Raw genomic sequence first — 27,673 nt, 5'->3', positions numbered from 1 at the left:
TTGCCATGTCAGTTGTGGTGGCCATGTCTGAGCACGTCGCGGGGCAGGTGGCGGTGGTTGTGGCGGTGTCTGTGGCGGAGGTGCTGGCGGTGGTGCATGTGTCTGCACCTGTTGAGGGACACAGTAGGACGTCTCCTGCAGCCTCGGACGGCTGCCCACTGGAGATGATTCTGGGGACTGTTGCAGAGGCAGCAGACGTGCAGGTGGGTGGTCGTGCAGGTGGCGGTGTCCACCGTCGTACAGGTTGGTGTTGTGGTTGACAAAAGGGGTGACTCGGGTCCCTCAGCTGGAGCCACTGTGCCCTGTCCTGACCTGCTCTTCAGCTTGTTTCCCTTCCCCACCTTTGATGTTGCTGCTGGTGCCTTGCCACTGTCCCCTTTTGGCTTGGAGGAGCCCTTGCTTGCAGGTAAGTGTGACTTTTCCCTCCGGCATGTGCGCACCTTCTTCACCTTGGCAGGTGGCGGAATGGCCTGCTCCTTGGCCTTGCTAGGTGGCACACTGGCAGCCCTGACGGGTGCTGCCCGCAATGTGCCCGGACTTGCTGAGACCACTGTGCTGGAGGATTTGGTGGCTTAGGTGCTGGGCTGGGACCTGGACAGCCTGGACCTAGGGGAAGGACCTGGGGGAGGTGCAGGGAAGAGGTCAATATTAGCCAGGAAAAGTTTCTTAGACACACTGGGACGGGAAGATGGAGGGGGCTTGGGATTGGAGGAAGAGGTAGTGTTTGTAGGAGGTGTACGTTTGCTGAATTTGGGTGAAGGTGCATGGGCCAGAGGCCGTTGTGAGGTGGATGGCTGTTGGGTGGGTGTGTGCCTGCGTTTGTGTACTTTGGGAGGAGGGCTCACAGACACACTGGGAGAGGACACAGGGGATGTGTGAATGGTAGTGGGGGTGGTGAGTGCACGTGGACGGTGTGTGGTGATGGGCGTGCTGGTGATGGAGGTAGTGCCTGAGGATGTAGTGCATGCAGGTGTGAGTGGAGACGAGACAGGGAGGGAGGAGGAGGACGTGGAGGAGGGGCACACAGTGGAGGCAGTGGATGTTGGTGTGTTTGCATGGGGATGGTGCTTGTTTGAGAGCCGTTGGGATGTGTGGTGCTTATGTTTGCCATGTCCACTCTTGTGTGATGATAAGTGTGCATGCTGGTCAGATGGTGTGCTTGGGATAGGCTGAGGTACAGGGGATTGGGTCTTGGTGGAGGAAGTTGGAGGGGGGAGGCTGGACACAGGGACAATGGCTGCCATCAGTGTTGAGGCCAGAGCCTAACATGCTCTCTGTTGGGCCACCTGGCCAGAATGAATGCCCTCCAGGTATGCATTTGTTTGCTGCAAATGCCTCTCAAAACCTTTGATGGCATTCAAAATGGTATATTGCCCAACAGTGTGGGATCTCAGAAGGTCAATATCCTCCTCACTGAGGGCAGCAGGGCTGACTGGGGCAGGGCCTGAGGTGCCTGGGGCAAAGGAGATGCCCACCTTCCTGGGTGAACCGGGACGGGAAACTCGAAGAGGGGCTGCTGGGAGGGGGTGCTGGTAAGGGGGGTGGTGGCTGTACCTGTTGTTGCAGTGGGCACAGAGTTCCCCGCCACCACAAGGGAGCTCCCATCAGAGGACGAGTTGCTGTCACTGGTGTCTGCTCCTGTCCCCGCCGTGGAGCTCCCCTCGCCCTCCGTCCCACTGGTGACTTCTGACTCCATTACTGCACCCTCCATGGCCAAGTGGAATGCAGCTCCCTCCTGCTCCGGTGCCACTGCTCCTCCACCAGATGATGCTAATGCACACAAGGAGAGGGCGACAAAACAAAATGGGGGGGGGAGACAGAGGAGACACATGATCAATGCCTGCAACACCACTAACGTTGGCGGACACAACACACAGGGAGCAGCCCTGTGCACTAAGCCATGCACTAACAGTGCAGGGGAAAAGCACATGCCCAATCAGGACTCTGTCTAGACCCATTTCATGCACAGCAAGAACCCATGGGAGCATGACTAGGTGTAGACGGCAAATATCACCTTTGGGGTTGGGGTGGGATTGAGCCTGCAAATCAATGGATCTACCTTTGCGCGTCTGCCCTGGCCAGGGGAACCCACAGCCCACCTCCCCCACCCAGACACTTCGTCAAACGCACAGAGTCAGCTGAATGAGAGTGTACTCACCCCCTTGTGGCTGCTGTGATGCCCTCAAGTGCCCATCCAACTCAGAATATGCTACTGCCAGGATCCGGTACATCAGGGGGGTCATGGTGCGACAGGCACCCCTTCCACGTTGGTAGGCCATCCCCAGCTGGGCCTCTGCCGTCTTCTTGCTCCAGCGGCGCAGGTCCTCCCATCTTTTCCGGCAGTGGGTGCTCCATCTATGGTAGACCCCCAGCGTCCGTACTCCCTTGGCGATGGCACGCCAAATACCCTTCTTCTGGTGGGCGCTGACCTAGAGGAAAAGTTATCGACGTTACTCTCCCGTACAGTTCTTCTCACACATTGCCCCCAAACCTCCCACCCTGGCACAGACATACATACATACCCCATCCTCACATGCTGGCCTGTCCCCCCCTCACTCTTCCATCCACGACACTCCATACAATCATGTGCCATCCACCATGCACACAGTTGACTCACTTGTTTGTCTGGAGGACCGTACAGTTGTGTGTACTGGGGAAGGACCCCATCCACCAGTTTCTCCAACTCCTCCGCAGTGAAGGCAGGGGCCCTTTCCCCAGACACTGTAGCCATTGACGCTTCCAGACTGAGGTCACAGCAGCACTTGCAGTGTAGGTCCTCTCCTGTTGAATTTCAGGTATCAAGTGAGGGAACTGATAGAAAATGGTGGTCACGTCCGCGGCGGTGCATACCGTCACCGCCGGCATACATCGTCATTGGCTCCTGGAACCCATAGGGCTCAATGAATTGTGCCGCGGTGTACAACGCCAGCCCAGTTACCTTATTTCCCCTTGTCCAACCTTACAGGTCAGGCAACTTCGGGGGCTGTGTCACACCTATTTAGGCCAGGAATGTGGACAGACAAAGGCACATAGAGACAATTTTACGTTTGTGCTAAACAGCCGTGTGAAACCTAAGTGTTGTATGACACTCTGCTCACCATTCTCCGCCATAGGGCACGTCCGCTGGGGCAGGTGATGAGATGGCGGCATCCTCCGGTGTACAGACCCCTGGTGGACCTGTCTACAATGGAAGACAGACACATAATTATCACTTACAGACTTGCCATTTGTCCCCCCTGCAGGAATGAACAGGTCTACAGAAACCGGAAAAGCTACCATTCTATGAATGTGCAGATGGTGTGTTTGGCAGACCAGTACATCTCCCATGTGAATGTGAATGCTAAGTATCCTGGCTCAGTGCATGATGCTTACATTTTGAGGAGTAGTAGCATCCCTTATGTGATGTGGTAACTCCAGAGGCACCATGTGTGGCTAATAGGTGAGCCTAAAGTCCCCACACCCACACAGTTTCATTTGCTGTCTGGGTATGGGAGATTCCCTAATGTTTGGAGGATGTCTAACAGTTGTCCCTCGATATTTGCAGGTGACTCTGGTTACCCCAACCTGTCATGGCTAATGACCCCAGTGAGGAATCCCGGGACAAAGGCAGAGGAATGCTACAATGAGGCACATGGGTGAACTAGGAGGATAATAGACATCTGACAGGTGGATCCCTATTCTACTCAACGAAGAAGGTGTGCCAGATCATCGCGGCCTGCTGTATGTTGCACAACCTGGCTTTGCAACGCCAGGTGCCTTTTCTGCAGGAGGATGGGCCTGATGCTGGTCTTGTGGCAGCTGTGGAGCCTGTGGACAGTGAAGAAGAGGAGGCAGAAGAAGAAGATGTAGACAACTGAAACAACACCACCATGCAATACTTCCAGTGAGACACAGGTAAGAGAATGGAACTGCTTCCCACATCTCATACTATTGTAGGACCTATCATAAGTCTGCCATTTTAACTCTGTGTATGGACCCTGACTTGTCACTTTGGCTTTCCATTTCACAGATCTGGGTCCCAATTTGTGCCCTGTGCTATGTTTACTCCTGGCCTACAGCTGTGTAACATTGGAATGTGAACAAATACATTGGCATTGCTATATTTCAGAGATTTTGCAATTACACATTTGTGAAAGCACAGACTGAATACAGACTTTTGGGTGATTCAATGGTGTTTATTTCTGTGCTAATAATTGAAGGGGGGTGTGCAATGGGCTGGGGTGATGGTGGAGGAATGTCCATGCAGAGTCCAGTCTCTTGGTCTCACAGGTGCATTGTCCAATGGGGCATAGGAAGGGGAGCAATGGCAGTTTAAGGTGGACACGGTGACAAAGTGGGACAGAAGGGTGACAATGTTCCCTGTCTTTTTCCTGGATCTCAGGGACCATTTGTGGGGTGGTTCTCCTTCTGCAGGGGGTGGGGTGCTGGTGGCCTTTTGGTCCTGTGGCGGTGCCTCCTGTCCACTAGCGCCGGCGGAGGTGGAGGGCTGTTCATCATCCAGACTAGTGTCAGGGGCCTGTTTGTGTGCCACTGTGTCCCTCATGGTGCTGACAAGGTCTGCCAGCACCCCTGCAATGGTGACCAGGGTGGTGTTAATGGACTTCAAGTCCTTCACGATCCCCAGGTAGTGTTCCTCCTGCAGCCACTGGGTCTCCTGAAACTTGGCCAGTACCGTGCCTATGGTCTCCTGGGAATGGTGGTAAGCTCCCATCATGTTGGAGAGTGCCTCCTGGAGTGTCGGTTCCCTGGGCCTGTCCTCCCCCTGTCGCACAGCATTCCTCCCAGCTTCCCTGTTATCCTGTGCCTCTGTCCCCTGAACTGTGTGCCCACTGCCACTGACCCCAGGTCCCTGATTTTCTTGGGTTGGTGGGTTTGCCTGGGTTCCCTGTAGTGGTGGACTCACTGCTGATTGACTTGTCCTGGGGACAGAGGGATGGGCCCGCTGGGTGGGTGCTGTGGTGGTGTTTCCTGAGGGGGGAGGCTCTGTGGTGGCTAGTGACAGTGGCAGGGGAACCAACTGTCCAGAGGTCCCTGGCGGGCCGGGCTGGTAATCTTGATCCAGGCGTGCAGAGCTGCTGTCATCACTGTGGGCCTCTTCTGTGGGGTGACTGGATATGTCTGGCACCTCCTGTCCGGTGACGTTGGGTATGGGTCCTGTTGGGGTGGTAATGCATAGTTTTAGTATCTGTGTGTGCCATCTTGTGCATTCAGTGAGGTACCCTCTACTCCTGTGCTTGCATCATTGTGTTTGCCCTTTTGTGGTAGTTGGTTTGGGATCTGTGTGGGTATCTGTACTGGACATGCTTTGGTGACGGTGGTCCATGCATAGGTGTTGCATGCAGGGCCTTGGTATTGAGATGTGTGGGTTGTGATAGTGGGACATATGTGAGATGATGGAGTGATGGGAGTGAGGGCAAGGGTGGGGGTATGTGATGGCATGCAGGTGGGGTGTGGAGGATATGGCAGTAAAGATATGACTTACCAGAGTCCAGTCCTCCTGCTACTCCTGCGAGGCCCTCAGGATGCAGTATTGCCAAGACTTGCTCCTCCCATGTTGTTAGTTGTGGGGGAGGAGGTGGGGGTCCACCGCCAGTCCTCTGCACAGCAATCTGGAGTCTTGAAACCACAGAACTTCCCCCGTAGGTCGTTTCACCTCTTCCTGATGTCATCCCGTGTTCTTGGCTGCTGCCCCACTGCGTTGACCCTGTCGACGATTCTCCGCCCTAGCTCCATCTTCCTCACAATGGAGGTGTGCTGCACCTGTGATCCGAAAAGCTGTGGCTCTACGCGGATGATTTCCTCCACCATGACCCTGAGCTCCTCCTCAGAAAACCTGGGGTGTTTTTGAGGTGCCATGATGTGGTGTGGGTGATGTGTGAGGTGCTGTCTGTTGTGATGTGTGGGGGATGTGTTGGTGTGTGTTGTTTGAGGTGTGTGGATGTTGTATGGGTGATGGTGTTATGTGTCTGTGGATGCTGGTGTTGTGTTTGCTAATCTCTCTCTCTTGGCGTCTTCCAAAATTTTCATTGTAAGGGTTTGTGGGTAATGTGGGTGTGTGTTTTATAGTGTTGTGGGTGTGTGGGTGTAGTGTGTGTATGTGTATCAGGTGTGTGTATTTTGAATAGCCCAATGTAGTTGTGTTTTATAAGTGTGTGTGTACTTTGAGCGCGACGGTGTGTACCGCCAGTGGATTACCGTGGTTGAAAGACGGCCACATTGATTTGTGGGTGTTGATAGTATGGGTGTATTCATGTTGGCGTGACGGTGTAGGTTTTGGTATCGCCAGTTTAAAACTGACCTTTGGTGTGGCAGACTTGTGTGGGTGTCTGTATTGTGGCGGATTCCGAGATGTGGGTCGTAATACCTGTCTCGGAATTCCGCCGCCGCAACGGTATGTTGGCGGACTTCAGCACGGCGGAAAGTGGGATTTACCGCCAGGGTTTTAATGAGGGCCTGAGTGTTTTCTTTCATGTGTGTTATTACTGTGTGACTACAGTGGTATTGCATGAGCTTTGCATGTCTCCTATATAAGTCTTGGCTGCTCATCCACAGCTACCCCTAGAGAGCCTAGCTTCTAGACACTGCCTACATTTCACTAATAAGGGAGAACTTGACCTGGTATAAGGTGTAAGTACCATAGGTACCCACTACAAACCAAGCCTGCCTCCTACAATGCTCCTAGCATGACACAAACATATGTCAGTGTTGTGGCACAGGCGCTGTGACCTGCAATGATGAAACAGGTCGCTACATGCCAGGAATACAAAAAGTCTTTAGCCAATGTGAAGGTAAAATAATTTGGTTGCAATTTATGACTACATATTTCATGCCCACATGATGACACACATGGCACAATCAGCTAACCACAGCACACAAAACAAGTGCAATGGGAACTTCTGACCTTACACCCAAACACTGTGCAAGCTGACTTGGTACAGGTCTCATACACCCAAACTCTGTGACCAACATTACCTGGAACAACCCATGTCCACTTTGCATGTCAGAACAGCACCAGATGCCTGCCAATGTGACAACTCAGAAATGCCAACATGAGGTAGTCATGGTGATGGTACTTGTACAAAGACAAAACAAGGATTATAGGCTTGAATACATACCTATGACAGAAATCAAATAACAACCATCTGGAAATAAATACATTGCAAGAAAATTGACACAAACAATGCAACATCATCAAGGTGGGGATGTGTCAAAAGATATCTTATCAAGTAGCTTTTGGCTGAATATTGCAGAGTATCAGCTCCCTGGCTGTTTCTAAAACAATAAACTCCACACATTCTCCCAACTACAGTTCATTGCACAGTCATAGTCATTACATCACATGACAGGCTTACAAGCATGAGAAGTAGCAGTTGATGAGATCTTCACACAAGTCAGCTCCTTCCTCTTCACCACTGTCATCCTCACTTGGCATTTCAGGAGTTTCACCCGGTGGCACTTCAGCGTCCTCCTTCTATGGGATGTATGGGATATATCTCCACAGGGCGATGTTGTGGAGCATGCAGCCTGCCAGTCCTGTCTACACACCAAAATCTGGCACTCAGGAGCCCAAACGCCAGCTACACTACCTGCCGTGTTCTTCCATGGGCCTCACTGAAACAGACTTCCCCTGGCATAGTTAGATTCCTCAGTGGCGTCAACAATCACTGACAGTTTGGATTTGCAGTCTCCTGCTAAGGAATGGGACAAACATGCAACAATCACTTCAAGACTGTAGCACCTGACACTGCACACATGATCAGGACAGATGTGACTTACCAACTAGCCAGGCCCTCTCTGGGTAAACTTGTGACATCAGCTGGGGTATGGTGCTGTTCTGCATTATGAAGGAATCTTGAGCTGAACCAGTACAACAGACGCAGACGTGAAATTTAAAGATCCACCAAATAGACAACTTGCACGTTGAAGTTATTTCTTTTACAATAGATGTACACATTGGCCTGCAGTGGCACCAAGCCAATATGTGTGACATCAATGGTCCCCACCACTTGTGGGAGGTGGGCAAAACCATAAAAGTCAGCCTTCACATTGGCTAAATCCCCACGTTTGGGAAACCTGATATAGCTGTCAAGGTGCTTCAACATTGCTGAGTGGACATTCTTCAACACCAGACTGAACAGAGGTTGAGACATACGAGCAGATAGAGAAACTGTGTGTTGGAAAGACCCTGTGGCTAGTAAGAGCAATACTGAAATGACATGTACAATGGATGGTATGCAGTTTGGATAACTAATAGCTGGCATCACATCAGGCTCCAACTGATGACATAAGTCCACTATTGTTTGCCCATTCAGGCTGTAGTACATGATAATGTGTTATTTCGCTATGGTCTGAAGGTCTGGCAGTGCACAGTAGACAGGAGGTTGTCACATCCTCCCTCTCCCTGGGTACCTATTTGTGAAAAGACATGATTTGCAACTTTAGTCAGTGTGTCCACAGCAACCTACATGCAAATTATATCATGTGACAAAGCATTTCTGACTGTATAGATATGGCATCCAGTACACATCACAGATGGAAACTTCGCATGGGTCACATGTGACCCCAATGGTTTTCAACACGTCCACTACATGGGTTTGGACCGAACTCAAAGATGACCGACACGATTGGTCCTCGAAATGTGACTGTACATTCTGACCACAAAAATGACCATCATCGGTGGTGGACTGTGCACAGCTATTAAATGCCATACGTGCCCTGCATATACTACGATGGTGGGTTGAGTGAAGAATCTACATGAAAAGACAGGATAGGGATGTTTATGAAGTAACAAAACATGTCTTCTTGTTGTTACACAGTTTATAAATCCCAATACAGCGGCACGAATGACTTGGACCCACTGCCACGGACCAAGATATTTCAGATTACACGGTAAGCATGTCGGTTTTGCTAGAGGTTTTCACTTTGTTTTAGTACGGGTGAGGTGATGTCCTCTTCCCGGTCTTCGTGGGTAAAAAGTTTCTTCTTTCCTGCAGGTATTCACCAATTGTTTTGGGCCCGATTGCTCCAATTAATGAGAAGTGTCCTTTCAGATTTAGAAATTAGTCATTAGTAAGGTAAAGACATCAGTAAGGTAAAAGCACCCCTCCTTTTATTTGATACCATAGTCAGTTCAAGCACCCTAGCGGCACGGATTATCACCCTGTTATAAGTAAACAGTAATGCATGAAGAAGTCACTATTGCTAGTGCATGAGCGGTACAACCTCGGGGTGCCGTAAAGCCGTTTTTTTAATAATAGAGTAGACATATAGCAAACACTTGGTGAAGGTTCATTCAATCTTATTTTATAGCTATATAAGAGTCTCTTTTTAAAGTCTATTTCTTTAATTTAATTCAATTTAGGTAACACTGTCTCCATTTAGTCCTGATGAGGCCCATAATTATGGCGCCGAAATGCGTCGACACTTTCAGACCAAGCGAGGTTGGGCCATAAAAAATGGAGTGGACCTTTGAGAGTTATTCCACGCAATGTAAAGATTCCTGAGAAGAAATTGACAGGCTACTAAAAATTGCGTGCAAAACTATTTCCAACCATCGCAGTCCAGTGGATTACGACTATAAATGATCTAAGTAACCACTTTCTCCTCAAAGAGAGGAGAACTGTGCGAGACAAGTTGGCTTTTTGATTTTTCACATTATATTTTGATTTTTCACATTATCATTGTGTTACATTTCTTTGTATTTGTTCTGTATTGGGTTTGCTTGGAGTGTGATTGAGATGCTTTTTAGTATTTTGGTGATTAGTTTGTGATCTGTCGTCCTACCTTACAAAACTAAATAAATCATGTAAAGAAATGAGACTCCCTAGAGAGTAATTATGACCCTCTATCTATGGTAATATTATTGACAATTTGTCCCCTTCGTTGTCCACTTTTTTCTCCTTTAGCTTTCCTACCCAGGGAGGGGTACGGGTATTTAGGGTGAACCTCTTTGTTTCTAATCAATACAGCATTTCAGGCAGCGAAAATGGCAGATGCCTGACCTACTCCACTAGACATTGTGAAACTTCTGCTGCCACCGGCAGAAGTCTCTATGGAGGTAGGCAGTTGTAACTGTTGTGGACATAGCCATATGCTAACATTTTTGCCAGTGCCAGTCATGGCCCAATGGCTGCGTCTGCTGGCTTTGATGACTGCATATGTGGCAGTTGTGGCTGTCACATTGTGCAGATTCACTCACTTGACTCCTGACACTGCTGCCAGCAACACCTCCACAACCTGAGCTGCTGAGTGCCACCTCTGGATCAATCATTCCACATCTAGCAGGTGATAGGGCCCCTGACATCTCTCCAGAGGAGCTGGGGAGGTTTGATAATGAGGTCCTACCCCTGAAGAATAACTCTATGACCAGCGGAGCTGTTAAGCACCTCATGTGCACACATTTCTCTGTACTTCTCCATCTTTTTCTCCTCAGAGGCTACAATGTGCCCATGTATGCCAGTTATACTTCTTGTGTACCTGTTGTTGCAGTCTGTGTGGCATCAATGGGATGTACAACGTGCAGGTATTTGGAGGCCAGTACCATCAGTTGAGTTCAGTCACATTGGCCCTCATTATGACATTGACAGTAAATCCCACATACCGCCACGCTGACTGCGGCCAACATACCGCCGCCAACGCCAATCTATCACATTCAGTCACATACACAATTCCGCCACACCAAAGGTCAGTGATAAACTGGTGGTGTCAAAACCTACATCGTTATGCCAACAGAACAACACTCATCACATTATGACCCACAAATCACCATGGCGGACATTCAACCATGGTAAACCTTTGGCGGTACATACCACCACACTCAAAATACACACACACACATACAAAACAACACCACATTGGACAATTTAAACAACACACACCTGACACACATAGACACACCACACCCACACACCTGAACTACTATAAAATACACACACACATTACCCACATTACCATTGCAAACCATTGGCATGAGACAGAAACTATGACTACAGACAAAACCAGAGCCACACACCACCTACACTCATACACCACCAATGCACCCCACATCACACACCCCAACACATCACCCTACACACCCTCACCCACACAACTCACACAACACCCATGGCACCACAAAGACACCCCAGATTCTCAGAGGAGGAGTTAAGGGTCATGGTGGAGGAAATCAACAGGGTAGAATTTCAGCTATTTGGAGCACAGGTGCAGCAGATGTCCATTGCTAGGAAGATGGAGCTATGGTGGAGGATGGTGGACAGGTAAATGTTGTGGGACAGCATCCGAGAACCAGGGATTACATCAGGAGGAGGTGAAATGACCTACGGGGGGAAGGTACATTCCATTGCAGCAAGACACCAACTAGCTGTACAGAGGAATGGCGGTGGTCCCCCACTACCTCTCCCACAACTAACAACATGGAAGGAGCAAGTCTTGGCAATCATGCATCCTGAGGGCCTGGCCGGAGTAGCAGGAGGACTGGGCTCTGGTAAGTCAATTCTATACTATTATCACCCCCCTACGCATGCCATCACATACCCTCACCCTCAGCCTCACTCCCATCACTCCACCACCTCCCACACACCCCACCATCACATCCCACTCATACCAATGCCAAGGCCTGCATGCCATACCAATGCATGGACACCATTCACATACCTGCATGGACACCTATCACTAAAGCAGGCACACTAGAGAGAATCAGCTAGCCCACCACATACCAACTTACACAAGTGAAAGCAGCCAGGACAAATACAACCAAAGAGGGCAAGCCACGGATGCACAGTATGTCAGACACAGAAACTATAACACAGCATTTACATTGCCACAGGTATCCCAGCCAATGTCAGCGGAGAGTAGGTGCCAGCAATATACAGTCCCCCCAGAGAACCACAGAAGAGGCCCACAGTGATGACAGCAACTCTGGTCGCCTGGATCTGGATGACCAACCTGGCCCATCAGGGACTTCTGGACAGTCGGTTACCCAGCCACAGTCACACACCACCAAAGAGCCTCCCCCCTCAGGAAACACCACCACAGCACCCACCCTGCGTACCCATACCTCTGTCCCCAGGACATGTCAATCAGCAGTGAGTCCACCTCTACTGGGACCCCAGGCCACACCTCACACCCATTACAATCAGGGACCTGGGGTCAGTGGCAGTGAGTACACGGTTCAGGGGACAGAGGCACAGGACAACAGGGAAACTGGGAGGAGTGCTGTGCACTGGGGGGCAGGCCCAGGGAACCAAGTCTCAAGGAGGCACTAGCTGAGATCCTGGGAGCATACCAACATTCCCAGGGTATCCTGGGCCAGATCCAGGCCAACGTGCAGGAGAACAGGTGGCTACAGGAGGGACAGTACCAGGGCATCAGGGAGGACTTGCAGGCCATCAATACCACTCTAGTCTCCATAGCAGGGGTGCTGGCAGACGTGGCCAACATAATGAGGGAGGCAGCCTCACAACAGCAGGCCCCTGCCACTAGCCAGACATCTGAACTTCCTTCCACCTCCGCTGCTGCTAGTGGACAGGAGGCCCCGCCAACAGGCCACAAGCACCCCTCCCCATGCAGAAGGTGAACCACCCCGCAAACGTTCCATGCAATCCAGGCAGAATCCAGAGACTACTGGCAAGAACCCTGCCAGGAAATGAGACTCTCCTGATTGTCACCGTTATGTTCCACACAGTCACCCTGTCCACCTTGAACTGCCATTGCTCACCTTCCTATGTCCCCATGGACAATGCACCTGTGCTACAAATAGACTGCAACAATACCCTGGACTTTCCTCCATCATCACCCCATCCCAATGCACTTGCCCCTCTACTTCTGAGCACTTAAATAAACACCCTTTGACAAGTATGGAGTATGTCAAACTTATTTAACTATGTATTCGTATAGCCATGTTCAAACATTGCAACTCAAATGTACAGTAATGTTCAAATCGGAAAGACCTGTAGTTGGCTGCAGTGATCACACCAGGAGCGACAGTGGGGCACCAACATCTGCAAATGAGTTGCCAAAGGATACAGTAAGCGGGCATAGAAATGCGAAATAACAGCACGCCAGTCCCAAAGATATACAAATAATTGTCAATGAAATGTGAAGTAACACTGTCTTACCTGTGTGTCATTGGAAGTATTGTTGAATCACTGCAGTTCTGTTGTCCTCATTCTCACTGTCCACAGGGTCCACTGCTGCCACACGGCCATCTCCAGCCTCCTCATCCTGCATAAAAGGCACATGGCATCTCAGGGCCACGTTGTGCAACATGCAGCATGCCACGAATATCTGGCAGACCTTCTTGGGTGAGTAGCACAAGGATCCACCTGTTAGATGGAGGCACCAAAACCTGGCCATCAGGAGGACAATGGTACATTCGATAACCCTTCTTGTTCTCCCATGTGCCTCATTGTAACGTTCTTCTGCCCTCGTCTTGGGATTCCTCACAGGGGTCAGTAGCCATGATAGGTTTGGGTAACTAGAGTCACCTGCAAATATCGAGGGACAACATTTAGCCACACACTATCTCATATCGCCCATACCATACCCATACATCAACATCTACTGGGTGGGAACCAGGGCTCACCCATTAGCCACACCCTGTGCCTCTTTAGTTGGCCGTCACATTTGGGATCCTGCTATTCCTCAGGATAAAGGCATCATGCACTGAACCAGGATACCTAGCATTGACATGGGAGATGCACTGGTCCGCCAAGCACACCATCTGGACATTCATCGAGGGAAAACTCTTTCAATTTCTGAACACCTGTTCATTCTGGCAGGGGGGGGCAAATGCAATATGAGTTCCATCATTCCCCCTGTTAGAAATTGGGTCTTTGATTGGCAGTCGGGTTACCCTCTGTCCAAGCTAGGACCCTCACTCTAGTCAGGGTAAGTCACACACAATCCAAATGATCCTGTGCCCACCCTCCGGTAGCTTGGCATTGAGCAGTCAGGCTTAACTTAGAAGGCAATGTGTAAAATATTTGTGCAATAAATCATACAATAACACAATATAGCACCCCAAAAATACACCACACAGTGTTTAGAAAAATATATAATATTTATCTGGATATTTGCAGGTCAAAACGATCAAAGATGCAATAAGAAAATGTAAAGATATCACTGAGGAGTGATATAAAGTGTCTTAAGTCTTTTAAAAGCAATCAAAGTCTGGTTCAAGTGAAAAATCTCCGCAAAGGGCCGCAGAGGAGGAGAAGCGTGGAAACAAAGGGGTGTGCGTTGATTTCTACATTAGGAAATACATTGATGCATTGCAATGAATGGTCAGTGCTTCACAAATCGCAGACCCCTTTGATGGTCCAATTCTGTCAGTTTCCCATAGATGCATGCTACACATCACGGGAAGGTTGCTTGGGATTGTACAAACTACATAAAAAGAAAGGTACAGAGAATGAGAACTGACTGTTATTATATTACTACTACTAACACAGTAGTGACAGGACAGATGAGTAGGATAACGAATTAAATAATCAGCCTAAGAAAGCCCCTTCAGAAATGAGCAGAACTAGGTAACAGTGATCTCCTGGCTCACTCAAATTGGATCATATATTATTTGTAATACCAAATGAACTTTACTTACCTCTGAGTGTGAGCAGCATCCAATTTGAAAAAAGAATGAACACAACAAAATTAGTAATACTTGCTAGGGTAGTACTACTATTCACTAAGCCCCCAAGATATTGGCCCAGGAGTGCATCAGCTACTGCTGGTGCTCGGAACCCCAGCACATCGTCAGGTGCAATTGCACATCCTCCCCTTCCACATCCAATGCTCCTGCTGGCCATTCCCACTCCTGGGCTTGCCGCTTGCTGCCAGCATGGAGGGGAGGTGGCACTGCACAAAAAAACAAGTGTGGCTACCTCCTCCTCACTAAAAATAGTGTGAGGGTGCACCCTCTGGTGGAACCCAGAGGTTGTGAAGTTTTGCTGCACCCCCTGCACTGGTGCCACTTCTGTCTCACCCTCTCTCTGCCAAGGCGCTGGTTGGGAATGGAAAAAAAAACAGGAGAAAAGAGAAGGAATAGAGAGGAAGAAATTAGGAAGTTAGAGGAAAACAATAAAGGGACAAAAAGTCACAGAAAAATAAAAACAAGAGGCCATGTGATGTGAGATATCCCTGAGAGCCAACATACACCCACCTCTGCCTTGTAAGTGACGAGCTGCATCACACATATACAGACAATATATACAAATGTGTGACCAATGGTTTACATATACCAGATCACTGGAATCGCATAATGCTGATCATGATAAGAAGACAGTGTGAATTTTCAATATACAGAAACCAATGTTCTAATTATTGTCTTATAGCTGGACCTGCACTATGCACCTGAACCAAAGTTGAGGACCCCAAAGCTACCAGTAAGTGTAATTAGAGAATGGTTGTAACTCTCTAAGGTTTGTGTGTGGCCTATGATAGTTGCAACAATGCAATGTGTATGGGTGGATATTAATAACCTGTAACAAATATACAGTCAGAGTCTAAATACAATTGAATGTGTACACTGCATAGTGAAAAATGAACAGGGACGTATGTCAATGTGCATGTAGCAGCAGTGTATGCAGGCCCACATAAATCATTAATCTTTTAATGCTATGGTGATGCTTGCTCATCTAGTGTTTAGATTCTTATGGCACATGTAACATCACCATACACTAAATGAACAACTGATCTATACTTCTACTCTGTTACACCCTAAAAATGGTAAAAATGTTACAAACTATGGTTCAACAAATGTTGCAGCAAAGTGAAATGTGCTAGGCTGTGCTTGCCTGGACCCAGTCTGTTAGTCTTTGTCAATATTTGAATATGAAACTGGTGCTGGTTATGTGAAACACATTACCCAGACAGCATTACCTATAATCCATGTTACAGTCTCATGTAATCAGAATTACAGTAAGTGTGTGTCCAAATGCAACATATGCATTTTTCTGTGGTCATACATGCTGCATACGTTTAACCTCACTCGTAAGTTGAGTTCAGTGTGAATAACTATAGGCGTGATCAGACATTCATGATGATAAACAGCTAAATTATTTTGTTATCAATACGTTACAATAGCTGTGTGTGAATTCAAAATGCCGAACTTGGACAAACTTGTTTGACCGTGTCAACAGGCTAACCATCAATAAAGAAAATGTCTTCCTATGACGGTACACACCGCCGCGCTGCGCTCAAAATACACACACATTTACAAAACACAACCACATTGGACAATTCCAAATACACACACACCCAATACAATATAAAACACACACCCATATTACCCACAAACCCTTACAACGAACAATTTGGAAGAAGCACAGAGACAGCAAAGCAAAGACCACACCAGCATACAGAGGCACATAACACCATCATTTATACACATCCACACACAAAACACCACACACCCCTAAACATCACCGCACACATCACAACACACATCACCTCACACATCATCCACACCACCCCATTGCACCGCAAAGACACCCCAGGTTCTCTGAGGAGGAGCTTAGGGTCATGGTGGAGGGAATCATCCGGGTAGAGCCACAGCTATTCGGAGCACAGGTGCAGCACACCTCCATAGCTAGGAAGATGGAGCTATGGCGCGAAATCATGGACAGGGTCAATGGAGTGGGACAGCACCCAAGAACACAGGATGACATCAGGAAGAGGTGGAATGACCTACGGGGGAAGGTGCGTTCCGTGGTCTCAAGACACCACATTGTGGTTCAGAGGACTGGCGGCAGACCTCCAGCTCCTCCCCTACAACTAACAACATGGGAGGAGCAGGTCTTGGCTATACTGCATCCGGAGTGCCTCGCAGCAGGAGCTGGAGGAATTGACTCTGGCAAGTCAAATCTTTAACTACTTCTTCCCCCACCCTACCTGCATGCTATCACATACCCCCACCCTCGCCCTCACCCCCAGCACTCCAACTCCTCACATATGTCCCACTATCAAAAACCACACATCCCAACGCCAAGCCCTGGATGCAACAACAAAGCATGGACACCCATCACCAATGCATGTCAACTATAGATACCCACACAGACCCCTAAACAATTATCACACAAGGTCCTACACAAGAATTTGAGCACTGGGGTACAGGGTCACCCACCCATTGCACACCATGGCACACACAGATACAATAATCATGCCTTTACACCCCTGCAGGACCCCTACCCAACGTCACCGGACAGGAGGTTCCAGACATGTCCACTACCCCCACAGAAGAGGCCCACAGTGATGACAGCAGCTCTGTCCAAATGGATCTAGATGACCAGCCCGGCCTATCTGGGACCTTGGGACAGTCGGTTCCCCTGACACAGTCACAGGCCACCACAGAGCCTCCCCTGTTAGAAAACACCAGCACAGCACTCACCCAGCGGGCCCATACCTCTGTCCCCAGGAAACGTCAAGCAGCAGTGTGTCCACCACTACAGGGAACCCAGGCTAACCCACCACCCCACGAACAGCAGGGGGCAGTGGCAGTGGGCACACGGTTCAGGGGACCGAGGCACAGGAAAACCGGGGAGCAGGGAGGTCTGCTGTGCGACAGGGGGAGGACAGGCCCAGGGAACCCACTCTCCACGAGGCCCTCTCCAACATCATGGCAGCGTACCGTCATTCCCAGGAGACGATGGCAACGGTACTGGCCAAGTTTCAGGTGACCCAACGGCTGCAGGAGGAACAGTAATTGGGGTTCAGGGAGGAACTCAAGTCCATCAACACCACCCTGGGCAACATCGTAGGGGGTGCTGAAGGACCTCATGAACACCAGGAGGGACACTGTAGCACAACAAGGGGCCCCTGACACTAGCCTGGATGATGAACTGCCCACCACCTCCGCTGGCACTAGTGGACAGGAGGCACCACCACAGGACCACGACACCAGCACCCCACCCCCTGCAGATGGAGAACCACCCGCAAGCGGTCCCTGAGATCCAGGACAAAGACAGAGGACAATGCCAAGACCCCCGCCAAGAAATGAGACCACCCTCAATGTCATCCTTCTGTCCCACTTTGTCACCCTGTCCATCCTTAAACTGCCCTAGCTCCACTTCCTATGCCTCTTAGGACAATGCACATGTGAGACAAATAGACTGGACTCTGCCATGGACATTCCTCCACCATCACCCCTGACCATTTTACAACCCCCTCCACTATTTAGCACTTAAATAAACACCCTTGAATCACAAAACAATCTTGAGTCAGTCTGTGCTTTCACAAATGTGTATTTGCAATAACTGAGGGAAACAGCACTGTCCACTGTATTGTCAACATACCTATGTCACACAGCTCTAGTCCATGAGGTAACATAGCAGAGGTCACACAGTGGGACCCACATCTGTGAAATCTAAAGGGAAAGTGACAATTCAAGGTCCATACACTGGGTGAAAGTGACAGACAGATGATAGGTCAAACAGTTTCATCAGATGTAGGAGGCAGTGATGTCTTCTTACCTGTGTCTCACTGGAAGTATTGCTGGATCACAGTGTTTCTGTTGTCTATGTCCTCTTCTTCTGCCTCCTCTTCTTCACTGTCCACAGGCTCCACAGCTGCCACAAGTCCTCCTTCTGGACCATCCTCCTGCATAAAAGGCACCTGTCATCGCAAAGCCTAGTTGTGCAGTATACAGCAGGCCACGATGATCTGGCACACCTTCTTTGGTGAGTAGTATAGGGAACCACCTGTCATATGGAGGCACCGGAACCTGGCCTTCAGGAGGCCGAAGGTCCTCTCTATAACCCTCCTAGTTCCCCCATGTGCCTCATTGTAGCGTTCCTCTGACTTGTCCTGGGATTCCTCACTGGGGTCAGTAGCCATGACAAGTTGGGGTAGCCAGAGTCATCTGCAAATGTCGAGGGACAACTGTTAGACACACACTAACCTTTAGGGACATCCCCAGACCCAGACAACTATGCACAATGTATAGGGTCCTTGTCCTCACCTAATAGCCACACACGGTGCCTCTGGCATTGCCCCATCACATAAGGGATGCTGCTATTCCTCAGAATGTAAGCTTCATGCACTGAGCCAGGAAACTTGCCATTCACATGGGAGATGTACTAGTCTGCCAAACACACCATATGCACATCCATAGAATGGTAGCTCTTCCAGTTTCTGTACATCTGTTCACTCCTGCGTGGGGGTACCAAGGCCACATATGTCCCATCAATGGCACCTATGATGTTGGCGATATGTCCCAGGGCATAGAAGTCACCTTTCACTGAAGGCAAATCCTCCACCTGAGGGAAAACGATGTAGCTATGCATGTGTTTCAGCAGGGCAGACAACACTCTGGACAACACGTTAGAGAACATTGGCTGTGACATCCCTGATGCAATGGCCACTGTAGTTTGAAAAGACTCACTTGCCAGGAAATGAAGTACTGACAGGACCTGCACTAGAGGGGGGATTCCAGTGGGATGGCGGATAGCTGACATCAGGTCTGGCTCCAATTGGGCACACAGTTCATGCATTGTGGCATGATGAAGTCTGTAGTTGACAATTACATGTCGCTTTTACATTGTCGACAGGTCCACCAGCGGTCTGTACACCGGAGGATGCTGCCATCTCCTCACCTGCCCCAGCGGACGTGCTCTATGGATGAGAACAGCGACATCAGGTCTGGCTCCAATTGGGCACACAGTTCATGCATTGTGGCACAATGAAGTCTGTAGTTGACAATTACATGTCGCTTTTCCATTGTCGACAGGTCCACCAGCGGTCTGTACACCGGAGGATGCTGCCATCTCCTCACCTGCTCCAGCGGACGTGCTCTATGGATGAGAACAGCGATCAGAGGGTCAGCCAACACTGAGGTACTAAAAAAGGCAACTTCATTGCACACATATGTCAATCCACTATGTGCCTGTCTTAGTGTGTATACAAGGCCTAGATATGTGTGACGCAGGGATATGAGGTAACTGCGCTGGCGTTGTACACCGTCGCGGTAGGCAGTCGAAGACCGTGGCTCAATGCTGCATTGGTTAACATTGGACCTTATGGGTCCCAGTAGCCAATGACTATGTACGCCGGTGGTGACGGTACGCACTGCTGTGCCGTGGACGTGACCTCCATTTTCTCTCTGTTCACTCACTTGATACCTGATCTTCAACAGGAGAGGACCTACACTGCAAGTGCTGCTGTGACCTCAGTCTGGAAGCGACGATGGCTCATGTGTCTGGGGAAAGGGCCCTTGCCTTCACATCGGAGGAGTTGGATAAACTAGTGGATGGTGTCCTCCCCCAGTACACGCTACTCTACAGTCCTCCAGACAAACAGGAGAGTACACTGTGAGCATGCTGTATGGGCAATGCCTGTTTGGAGTGGTGTGGATGGGAGATGGGGGGGCTGAGGCGTGCATGATCCGACGGTGAGTGTATGTGCATCAGTGCAAGGGTGGGAACGTGGGCCAATGACTATGACGGTCTGGACGGTTAAAGATCATCCTTTTCCCCTGTACTATTCCTCTAGGTCAGCGCCCACCAGAAGAAGGATATTTGGCGTGCCATCGCCAAGGATGTCCGGACCCTGGGGGTCAACCACAGACGGAGCACCCACTGCCGTAAAAGATGGGAGGACATTCGCCGCTGGAGCAAGAAGACGGCAGAGGCCCAGCTGGGGATGGCCTCCCAATGTGGGAGGGGTGCCCGTCACACCATGACCCCCCTAATGTTCCGGATCCTGGCGGTGGCGTATCCAGAGTTGAGTGGGCACTTGAGGGCATCACAGCAGCCAGAAGGGGGTGAGTACAGTCACATCCATCTGACTCTGTGCGCATTGGAGGTGCCTGGGTGGGGGAGGTGGGCTGTGGGTTCCCCTAGGCTAGGGCGAGCCTTGTAGGCAATGACCCTTTGAGAGGCAGGCTAAGTGGCACCCCAACCCCACCAGTAGTAAGAGCTGTCTACACCTAGTCAGGCTCCTGTGACTTCCATGTGTGTAGCAATCGGGCATAGGTCATGTACCCCCATGTCCCTGTGAGGAATTAGGGAACTCTAAGTGCATGGCGTTGTGCAGAGGGCTGCTGTGTCTGTAATGTCCGCCAACGGTAGCGGTATTGCATATACTGAATATGTCTTTCTACTTTCTTTCCCCCCCTTTTTGTGGTCTCCCTGTTCTTGTGTGCATTAGTGACATCAGGCGGAGGAGCTGTGCCACCGGAGCAGGAGGGAGCTGCATCCCACATGGCCCTAGAGGGCGAGACTACTGAGTCAGAATTCAACAGTGGGACAGAGGGCGAGGGGAGCTCCACGGCGTGTACTGGAGCGGAGACCAGCAACACCGATTCTTCCTCTGATGGGAGCTCCCTTGTGGTGGTGGGCCCCTCTGTGCCCCCCGCATCTCCAGGTACAGCCGCCACCCCCCTACCAGCACCGCCCTCCCAGCAGTCCCTCAGCGTGTGCCCCGTGGCCACTCACCCAGGAGGGTGGGTATCTCCTTTGCCCCAGGCACTTCAGGCCCTGCCCCAGTCAGCCCTGCTGCCCTCAGTGAGGAGACCATTGACCTCCTGAGATCCCTCACTGTTGGGCCATTCTGAATGCCATCCAGGGTGTAGAGAGGCAGTTGCAACAGACAAATGCATACCTGGAGGGAATTCATTGTGGCCAGGCAGCCCAACAGCAAGCATTTCAGACTCTGGCCTCAGCACTGATGGCAGCCATTGTCCCTGTGTCCAACCTCCCCCTCCAACTTCCTCCACCCAGACCCAATCCCCAGTACCTGAGCCTATCCCAAGCACACCATCAGACCAGCATGCACACACCTCAACACACAAGGGTAGCTCTGGCAAACATAAGCACCACACATCCCACAGGCACTCACACAAGCATCATACCCATGCACACATACCAACATCCACTGCCTCCACTGTGTCCCCCTCCTCCACATCTCTCTCCTCCCTCCCTGTCACGTCTCCACTCACACCTGCATGCACTACATCTTCAGCCACTACCTCCTTCACCAGCACGCCCGTCACCGCACACCGCTCATGTGCAATCACCACCCCCACTACCATTCACACATCCCCTGTGTCCTCTACCAGTGTGTCTGTGAGCCCTCTTCCTCCACTCCCAAACCCCCTCCATCTACACGTGCCATTGTGTCTAAAAACCTTTTCCTGGCTAATGTTGACCTCTTCCCTATGCCCCCCCCCACCGTCCGTCCCCAGGGCCAGGATGTCTAGATCCCAGGCCAGCACCTCAGCCACCAAGTCGGTGTCCGCTGTGGTCCCTGCAACTCTGAGAGGATCGAAGGGGACACCCGTCAGGGCTGGCAGTGTGCCACCTACCAATGCAAGAGACCACCCGATTCTGCCACCTGCCAAGGTTAAGAAGGGGCCGGTATGAAGCACAGACAAGACGCACCACCCACCCAGCAAGGACTCATCCAAAACAAAAGAGGACAGTGCCAAGGTCCCAGCAGTGTCTACCAAGGTGGGGAAGGGACAAAAAAGCAAAGGCAAGGTACTTCAGGGCTCGGAGCCTCCAGGTGAGGGACTGGTGACCACCATTTGTCCTGACAGGCCAGCAACGTGTACCACGGTAAGCACCGCCTCAACAACCGCCTCCTGCACCGCTACCTGCCTTGCGATCTGCACTGCCCCATGAACCGCCGCTGCCACAACAACAGTCACCAGCATCATCCCCAATGGGCAGCAGTCCGAGGCTGCTGGAGATGGCTTGGTGTCTCCCTTCACTACTACCTGCACCACGGGCAGCACCGGCAGCATCTCAGCCGCAGACACTACCGCAGGCACCACCTTATGCACCGCCACATGTCCAACTGGTGCCACTTCATTGGACATCAGCAGCATCCCTAGTGGGCAGCTGTCTGAGGCTGTAGGAGATGTCCTGGACCCTGCACCCACCACTTGAGGCACCACCACCAGCACTGGCGCTACCAGCAGTTTGCAGCCTATGTTGCCGCAGCATGGGTTCTGGCTCGGCCTCCATGGAGTATTATGCTCCATGAAGTTCCCTTCACATCTTGTGCCTCAGACACCCAGGAGAGGGGATGTGAACTGCCACACCCCAGGTGCAGCATCACTGGGCACAAGGCCCCTTCCAGAACCAGTGGAGAAATGCATCCACTCATCCAATCCTTGGCAGGATGAAGCAGACTGGGCACAAGGCCCCCTCCACAACCAGTGGAGAAATACATCCACTCACCAAATCCTTGGCAAGATGAAGCAGAATGGGCACAAGGTCCCCTCCAGAACCAGTGGAGAAATGCATCCACTTACCGAATCCTTGGCGGGATGAAGCAGACTGGGCACAATGCCCCCTCCAGAACCGATGGAACATGTCATCCACTCCCCAGGACCAAGCAGTGGGCAAACCACCCACTTGAGAGACTGTGACTTTGCACTCCCCAGGACCAAGCAGTGGGCAAACCACCCACTTGAGAGACCTGAGAGACTGTGGGTTTGCACTCCCCAGGACCAAGCAATGGGCATACACTGACTTGAGAGACTTGAGAGACTGTGGCTTTGCACTCCCCAGGACATCGCTGTGGGCATGTTGCACCCAGGTGTGCTCTATCTACCCTGGGGTACCTAAACCTACATGCCCCTACCATAGACTAGGGACTTTTAGGTAGGTTATCAAAGCCAATTATATTTATGCCGAATTTGCATATACCATTTTACACAGAGCACTGGCCCTGAGACTGGTTAGCAGTGCCCAAGGCAGAGCAAAGTCAGAAAATACCAGTATCAGCTAAGAATTAGGGCAGACAGTGAGGGGGCTCTGCAATCAGCCCCATTTTCCCACAGGTCATGGGTTGGGAAATGTCCTGGGCCCATATTGAAAGAGCAAATCATAATTTAAGATTGTTTTTGTGCAGGAAGGTGTGTTCCATCCTGCACAAAAACAATCTCCCCCTCAACGCAGCCACCCTTGCACAATGGTGTAAGGGTTGCTGCGTTGGCGCACAGCAGCAAATTCAGCGCCAGTGCAGGGGGAAACACAGGGGTGTGCCGTATTCTAATAAATACATTGCACCCCTGCATTGTCAAAATTACGGTGTGCGATGCTGCCAAATTTGGTGCAGCGACATGCACAGTCATTTTCCCTTAAATAAGGCCTAAGTGTTTTAATGCTTGTCAAATTGCCATCCTGTCAACTTACATCCTTTCATTCCTTTACACTAATGGCTTAATTGCTAATCTTCTCATCAGCCCAAGCTACATTGATTTCATCCCACACTCCTGGGTCCTCTACCAATAGTAAGGGTAACCTACTTCAATAATCCGCCATCCGGTTTTTAACACCAGGCAAATAAACTATGGTATACCTGTAAACGAATAACCTCACAGACATCCTTGCTATTCTAAGTGTAGCTTTCAATAACCCTTCGGTGGACAATATCTTTAAAATGGGTTTGTGATCACTTCAAATGGAAGCCCCATATAACATTTCTGAAGTGTTCCATGGCTCGCACCAATGCAAGAGTTTCTTTTTCAATAACAGAATACAGTTCTTCTGCTGGTGATAATGTTTAAGATGCATACTGTAAACTCCTTATCATCTGCAAACTTTTGGGGTAACACAGGTTCAATTCCCTTGCTACTCGCATCTGTAGTTACTACACATGCGAGTTTAGGAGTAAATCCATACTATTGTTTTGCTTTGCAAATTTCCTCTTTCAAACTCATTTTGCAAAACTTCAGTCCACACATACTTGAATTTGTTTTTTGAAATTGTCTTAAACTATATGTTTTCTCAGAGAAACTCTGCACAAACGTTATATGAAATTCAACAAACCCGTTAAATGATCTCAAGTCACCCTTATTCTTAGGAGTTGGACCATTCTTCACAACATTCAACAGTTCTTTTTAGGCTGTATACCTTCTGAACTAATTTCATGACACAAATAATCTAATGCATTTACAGTATTCAGCTGGTTAGCCGACTTTCGTGCAATTTCTCTAGCACACACTTCACTCTGACATCGTGTTACGTCTTGGACTTTCCAAGACCAATATGTGCTCTTGGACGAAAACTGTGCACAGTAGGCCCATATTTATACTTATTTAGTGCCGCATTTGCGTCATTTTTTGACGCAAAAGTGGCGCAAACTTACAAAATACAATTATATTTTGTACTTTCGCGCTGCTTTTTTTTGTCAAAATATGACGCAAATGCGGCGCTAAAAGAGTATAAATATGGGCCTATGTCTTAAAAAATATTGTGCATTCCCTTTTGAAATGTGGCGGCTGTCAATAATAGGCCAAATGCCATGGGCACATACCGGTAGCATCCCTGTGGCATCATAAAGATGGTCAAACATTTACTTTCATCATGCAGTTTCCCATGATGGTACACTGATAACAGGTCAATAGACGAAAACCATCTCATATTCTTCGTCAGTGCTAACATTTCATTAATTTTTAGCAACGGAAATTTTTAAAAAATGTTTCTTTTCAGGTCTCTCTGTTCAACACATAAGTGAATCTTCCCATTACCCCTACAAGCCACAATTAAAGGTACAATCCACTCGGAAGCACCCACTTCTTCAATATTGCCTCCCATAAGGCATGAAATTCCTTATTTACTTCCTCTCCTAGAACCCACAGAAATCCAAAGACTTGTGTATTTTGGGCTTAGCAACTTTTTTCAAAATAATTTTGTGAGAGTAACCTTCTAGTGTACCAATCATTCATGAAAACACCTCAGGAAATTCATTTTGGAACTGGTTTCCATTACGTTTCCTATCATTCATAACAAAAACTTTTTCCACTCTTTTGCGGTCCAAATGAATATCTAATTCTTTCAATCCACCCCAATGCAGATGTATTCATGTGGCATACAGTGTTCCAATTGCTTTTCTCCCTTTAAATTGAAAGATTACTTCTCTATAAACTATCATTGCAATAGGTTCACCAGTTAAAGTTTCAGGTGCTACATCTGACAGTTTTCGGGATGTACTTAAGACTCCAATGACTTTCTCTTCCCATACTTCTTTATCGATTTTGGTATAAGGAGACCCTGAGTCCACCACAACAAGTGTTTCAACTTCCCCATATTTATTTTACACATAGGTATGCATAGGCTATTAACAACAGTGTCACCAGAGATATTAACTCCTTTAATGTCCGAGACTACCATATCCCTTGGACATTCCCTCTCCAGCTGACACCTCAGATTTGGACCTATAATGCACCTCATCTAGAGCTACTGATACATTTTTGCTACTCTTTCCTCTCCTACACACTTTAGGTAAATGTCCTTTGACACCAGACTCTCCCTATTTCTAACTGGACACGTTTTACTGTATGCCAGGTGAGCCTTACTTCTACACCTATAGCACTTTTTCTTCCATGATCTAGGATCACCCTTTTCCCGTTCACTCTGGTTTTGTATTCCCTTCTTATCTTTGTATTTTTTTCTGTTGACCACATCTTTTTGGTTGTCTTTAATATCAATATCGATAACTTTAGCACACTTTTTCGATACTTATGCTTTTTTTAACTAATGCAACCACATCCCCCAGCTGAGCTTCACCATACACTCACAAGATCTCCTGTACATGTTAATTGTTTACATGCATAATGATTTGATCTTGTCTCACTTCATTATAGAATGACCCAAAACTCCAGGTAAATGCTATTCTTTTCAGATCCACCACATATTATTTAATCATTTCAGATTTGCCTTTTATCCCACTAGAATATTTGGGACAATCAATAGCAATTCAAACAGGTGTGGAATAATACAAGTCTAACGCATTCTTGAAAATATCTGTGGAACTTGCAGATTGAACCTACTTCTCTTTAGAATTGTATACTTCAAGACCCTGCGGACTTGAGGAATGTAAGTGAAGTTTTTTTTTTCTTCCAGACTTGTGAAAGTTCATCATCTGCTTCTTCGATAGTATTAATATAATTCAGAAAAGATTCTCTCCATTTGTGCAATTTGATGGGAGGTTTCCCTGTTGTTGCGAGGGAAGGATGTGGAGGTGTTAATGAAAATGTTTGAAATGCACACATAGTTTATGGATAGAACAATTAACAATTAAAAGGTGTGCCTTGCTAAACCTTGACAGGCTTCAAAACAGTGTGTCTGTCAATGAAAATCCATTTACAAACACAATGACAGGCAATTTAGACTATATATGAGTAGGCTTTTTATGGGTGTGCATGCCAGTGTGCCTGTCACCAAAAATCCACCCACCAAACACGATGACAGGCTATTTAGATCCTATATCAGTAGACAATTAAGAGGTGTGCCTGTCACTGACAGGCATGTCTTTGTAAATGTAGACATGCTTATAGTCGGTGTGCCTGTCACCTAAACTCCACTCATCACAAAACATGGCAGGCTTAGAATGGTGTGCCTGTCACTGATCCTCCTATGTGCATCACAACTGGAGCAAAGTTCACTCACAAGCACAATGACAGATTTGGAATGATGTGCCTGTCACTGATCTTCCTGCATGCATAACGAACAGTTGTAAGCACTTCAGGGAAGAAAGAGCTATCAGCACTTTAGTTCATGCTGCTCTCCAATTCAAGATGGCCTCATAAGCATTGCCAACCTGATGCATATCAGAGTGTAATGGGTGCTTCCATTGCACATCACAACTATGATGTAGTAGTGTAGTAATTCAACCTCTCCTCGTGCTATTTCTGCTGTACAGTGTTAACATGCAGGAGCGACAGGATCCG

This window comes from Pleurodeles waltl, chromosome 1_2 (genome assembly GCF_031143425.1).
Source record: "Pleurodeles waltl isolate 20211129_DDA chromosome 1_2, aPleWal1.hap1.20221129, whole genome shotgun sequence".
NCBI classification, from domain to species: Eukaryota; Metazoa; Chordata; class Amphibia; order Caudata; family Salamandridae; genus Pleurodeles; species Pleurodeles waltl.
This window is presented reverse-complemented; position numbering follows the sequence as displayed.